The following is a 5,548-nucleotide window of genomic DNA, read 5'->3' on the forward strand; positions in this document are numbered from 1 at the left end:
GAGCATGTTGACTTGGACCGTGAAATTTGTGTATCTAGATTGCAAGAGTCAATGTGTACCCATAGATAAGGTGATGACAAGTTCTGCAAGTGCATTAAACCATAACAAGTAATAAAGTATTAAGTTATCGTCTCCATATGGATTGTAGTCAGCTAAGAAATTCACTAAACTAATTTATACTAGAAAGCAATGCAAGGGATTTAAGGGTTTTGCCCTTTTTAATTGTGTGCTCATTGCGAGTAAAAGTTTACAGAAAATAAGAGTTTGCTTCAAAGGTTAGACAGCGATTAGGATTTTTGAATCTCTTATGCCTTCTTTGTCAAAGTAATACAATATTCAATATGAACTATGATTAAATACTTGATAAACGATGGTTTAATTATGAAATTGTGATGAATATACATAATTACATATGGTAATTGTTCTTAACTAGAGTGGTACGAAGTAAATTCTCAACGGATGAATCATAAATCTAACATCATACTTAGAAACCCTAATTTGATTGAGATAAATAAGCAATTTTCAATTTTAGTTCTTGTTTAGAGAATCGTTGTTGAGAGCTATTATCCGATATCTCGGCTAACTTGTCTTTTCTTCTCTATATCGTAAGCCAGCATTAACTTGTACTAAACTATAAAAATCTGGAATCCAATAAAGTAAGAATGTAAAAGAATAGTATAGAAAACAACTTTGAGCTCAGCTATATATGTTATTAAACATATCAAATCCATTTAGTATTCCCCTGATAGGCTGACATATCTTTTTATTATTAGATCATCCTCCACAGAACTATATAACGAGGAATCAATTAATAATGAGTCAAATTCCGAATTTTCACTGATGGGAATTTGATCCCATCTTTTGAACTAAAATAATGGATAAATATGGGTCAGATGGAAAAAACTTGCTTAAATATATTTGAGCAAGGAATGCTTCTAAAGAAAGCTTAGTTCCACTAATTAAGAAATTTAGATAGTTTATTAAATTTCTATATTGTGTTGCCAATGGCGGTTATTAATTTATCCAATTAAAATTGCAAGGTGAGTGTAATGCTATGCTTGTGATTATGATTACAAATCTTTTAATTTTGTTATTGGTGGTGTCTCTTGAAGAAACAGAAAGAATGTGTTTTTTAACTCATCAATTAAATTTTAGAATTTCTAGATTTATAGAGAAATATTAATATATTGCACGGATAAGTTTTGAAAGAGTGTATGACTCGGTAGATTGGACCTTTCTAGAATATTTGTTTGACCGAGTGGGCTTTTATTCAAAATAGATTACTTGGATGAAGGTGTGTGTTTTTTGTGGTAGTGTATCCATTGTAGTCATTGGAACCCCCACAGAGGAGATAAATACCTAAATAGGTTTAAAGCAAGGAGACTGTCTAGCTTCGTTTTTCTTTCTTCTTGTAGCAGAAGGTTTTATTGGTTTGATGAGTAATGCGGTCAATCGAAGTTTCTTTAGAGGTTTTGAGGTTGGCCGAAGTGGGTTGGTGATATCTCATCTTCAATATGCACATGATACTCTTTGTACTTGAGAAGCATCGGTGGAAAATTTATGGACATTGAAGGCGTTGCTTAGAGGTTTTGAGATGATGTTGGGTTTGAAAATTAACTTTTTTAAAAGTTATTTGGTTGGTATAAATGTGCAAAGGGAGTTCATGGACATGGCGTATGATTTTTGAATTGTAATGAAGGATCTTTACCTTTTAAACATATAGGGTTACCGGTGAGAGTTTATCCTAGATCGAAATCTACTCAAGAGCCGCTTTTAGAGAAATTGAAGGGGGGATTAAATATTTGGGTTATCGGTGGGAGTTAATCCTAAGTACTTGGTGCTATCTATACGAGTCTTGGTGGTTGGATTGTCCTTCTTAATTCAGTGGTGAATTCAAATCCCTTTTTCTTTCTATCATTTTGTATGAAGTTGTCGGTATGCGTTTGAAGAAAGATAGCGAGGATTCAAAGAAAATTCCTTTGATGAAGTGTATGGGGAAGTTGGAAAGTAAGTTGGATGAAGTGGAGTGTGGTTTATCATTAGAAGAGCAAAGGAGGCTTGATGTGAGGGACATTCAGGTTGTCAATTTAAGTCTTTTGGCAAAGTGGAGATGAAGGTTAATTCAAGAAGGTGACTCACTTTAGAATGACATTTTATAGAGTAGGTATGGGACTAACATTAACATATTTAATAATGGAAGTGGTGTGTCATTGCATTATTATGATGTCTCACGGTGGTGGAAGAATATTGTGTTGCTGGAGGAACCTGCGGGTGGGAATTGGTTCAATATGAAGGTTGTTATGAGGGTAGTAAACTATGAAGCACGGACACTCCTCGGATTAGACGTGCCCCGATGTCGAACACGTGTCTGTATCCGTACTTCATAGATAGTAAATAGTGTAAGCAGGAGGTTTTGGGTGGGTGATAACCCTCTTCGTGTTAGGTTCCCTCAAATTTATTCACTTTCAGACCAAAAGAAAGGCCTCATTAACGAAATGGAAGCCTGTTTTTCACTCAAAATATGAGCATCTATTGAATCATAATACAAGCAAATTAATCAAGATTTCCATTCTTGGAGAAAAATTGTTCAAACAACATCTTTAGATGATAACATAAAGCAACAATGAAAATCACAAAACAACTTGGATTAAGAAGAATATAGCTTAAAGCTAGAGAGAGAAAATGAATTATATGGAGCAGAAAGATGCTTCCTTCTTTTCATATACTTTCCTGCCAAAAAACATGAATAACACACAGTTACCATATGTAAGAAGAAAAGATTTGTAGAAATATTGACAAACAGATGAACCGAAAACAAATCAAACCTTTACAAATATGCATGTGTAAGTTTAAGCCCTTCTCTAAAATTGTGTTTTCTCCAAAGGTTTAGCCATTATTTTCTTTACAAAAAAAGAAAAAGAAATTATGTTGGAAATAGGAAATAAGAGCCATGGCTTGCAGAATACAACTCTAGAAAGCTTTTAACTTTCCTACTATTAGTAAGTCATAATCTCAGGGCCGGTCTAAGGGTCAAGCAACCCAAACAAGGGTTTTAGGCCTCAAAATTTTGGATGAAAAAAAAAAACCTCTTAAAAATTAATTTGGTTATAAGTATTGATCGTACCTGATCAGAAGGTGACTGTCAATGCAGTGGTTTTAGTGGTGGTGAAATGCGCCAAAATACTTCTTGGAGCGGATGGGGGTGTGTACCTGCAGGCACTCCGACGCTCAAGTAAGTAGAGATCAGAGAGGGTGAGGGTTTAGAGGAAGAGATAGATTCTACCTTGGGGACTGTTGTGAGTCCCCTATTTATAAAGGTGGAGGGCTGCAGAGCCATTGTAATGGCACACCTGGCTCTGGCGGTTACGAAATCGTGGGAAGTGTAACCGCCAGAGAGTTTATTGCGGGAACGTGCAAAGAGACGTTGTGGTTCGTTTGAACCAGTCTCTTTCGCTCCATGCACCCCCTTGCGGGGAAGGGGTATGTTGCAAGTAACTTTGCCAAACGTGGTGTTTGGGTTTTGGATTGTATTGGGCCTAAGTAAATGGGTCAAAAGTCCTTTTGGCCGGTCCAAAACAAGTATATTATAGGATAAATAAACTACAACGTTTTCATAGCTTAATTGATTACCAAAAAGGCCTCAATTACTCTTGGTCAAGGATTCAAATTTTGGACTCCACAAAATTGATTTTCTATCAAGCAAGTCTATTTTTTTTTATCATTTTATCAACCAACAAAATACAAGTTCATATATAGGATTTAAGAACGATATTTTCTGTTCCATGTCAACCCCGTTGCCTTTGTAGTCAAAGTATATGAGAGAATTAGTAAAATTCCAACAACAACAACTACAACACCATCATAAAAATCATTTACATCACAAGTATTGTTTTAAAACCAAAAATGTTCAATCAAAAAAAGTAAAGAACAAGAATATGGTGTGCTCATGACCTGGATTAATGCAACAATATATAGGAACCACTCACTAGATCACAATCATGGTGGTGTAGATAATTTATACCTTGTGTCACCCCAATGCTATCCTCTAATATTATGTTTTAGATTAATATTTGGATACATAGGATAAAGAAGATAGCACTTGGTGTGGCACAAGGTAAATGTTATCTTCACCATAATTGTGCATAGGAAAAAAATGAGAATGAAAAGAAAAGTTTTCATTGTTTTTGGAGTGTTGGGATTGTGAATGAGAAGAAGGTCGTGTTCAACGAGCTAAATTTAAGGGTAAGAAGGTTTTGATGAGGAATGTAATAACATGAATGAATGAGAGAGAACGATAAAAACTCTAGTTCTAGTACTTTACCATCTATAATCTATATTTCTCTATGACATCCAAGGTGTCCATTTATACATTCTCATACGTTATTATTGGGGTTAATTAAGTAAATGATTCCTATAAATATTCAGAATTTTGTTTTTAGTCCCTACAAAATAAAATCGTATTTTTTAGTCCCTATAAAATTTTTCATCAGCATTTTTAGTCCCTATAAAAATTTTCCATCAACATTTTCGTCCCTGTCAAAAAATTTCATCAACATTTTTGATCCTTAAAATACTTAAGGAAAATGTCAGAGAGACTAAAAAGCGTGATTTTATTTTGTACGGATTAAAAACTAAACTTTGAATATTTATAGGGATTAAAACTTAATTAACCCTTATTATTATACTTTTGTCCGACATATATTTATTCAAATATGATATTTAAACATCCTTTATTATCCTACATTTATTCAACACCATAATTTGATACTCTTGCCTTATCGATATAAATAACTATTTGTAAGAAAAATTCGTCTCAAAATAATTTGATTTCTTTCAATTTTTAATACAAAATTAATTATTATTTTTCAATTATAATATTTAATTAATATTACTATCATATGTTCTAATTCAATACGAGTATTTTGTATTTATGGTAAATAAAAAATAAAAAAATACATAGATACATAATAAGAGTACTTTTATAAAAGTTCAATTCTTTTTCTTTCATTTATTCACTTAATTTGTGTGAAGATGAAAGTTATGCACATTCACTCTTTTATTAGGTGGAAGTGACGTGGTTCCCACAACTTAAAAATGAGTCTCACATAAATTAATGAGATTCATTAGAGTTTCACCTAATAAAAAAGTGATGTTAGAGAAATTTTCAAAAAGAGAGTATTCATAGTATTTATATTTGTGTGAATTAGTCAAATAGATCATTTATGAAGAGAATTTTACTCAACTATGTCACACCGACATTTAATATCGAACCTGTATTCTACAGATACATCCTTAGAATGATCTCTTTGCCACTGGAGCCCAAACAACTTGGTTATTGCTTACCTATTTTTGAAACACAGAATAGATTGAAATAATTAAGTGCTAGCTGGCCACACCTCATTTTGAATTCCAAGTCCAAGCTAAACTATATATCCATTGAATGTGCGTTCATCCACTTAGTCTCATGCATTCACCACCACTCGAATATTTTGCCAGAAATTGATGGGTGAAGCTTTGATTATTCTTTTGTGTATGGTTCATCTATTCA

At 33.2% G+C, this 5,548-nt stretch overlaps 1 long non-coding RNA gene across 1 annotated transcript; it reads right to left on the reverse strand.

Moving 5' to 3' along the window:
* Positions 1-2,557: 2,557 nt before the first annotated feature.
* LOC25491857 (uncharacterized) lies at positions 2,558-4,315 on the reverse strand. The gene is made up of 3 exons (XR_003010875.2): positions 3,125-4,315; positions 2,826-2,900; positions 2,558-2,730 (listed from the first exon to the last, which is right to left on the reverse strand). It is a non-coding gene; the product is annotated as an uncharacterized lncRNA (long non-coding RNA).
* Between the last annotated feature and the right edge of the window lie 1,233 nt (positions 4,316-5,548).

Source organism: Medicago truncatula, chromosome 4, assembly GCF_003473485.1.
Source record: "Medicago truncatula cultivar Jemalong A17 chromosome 4, MtrunA17r5.0-ANR, whole genome shotgun sequence".
NCBI lineage: Eukaryota > Viridiplantae > Streptophyta > Magnoliopsida > Fabales > Fabaceae > Medicago > Medicago truncatula.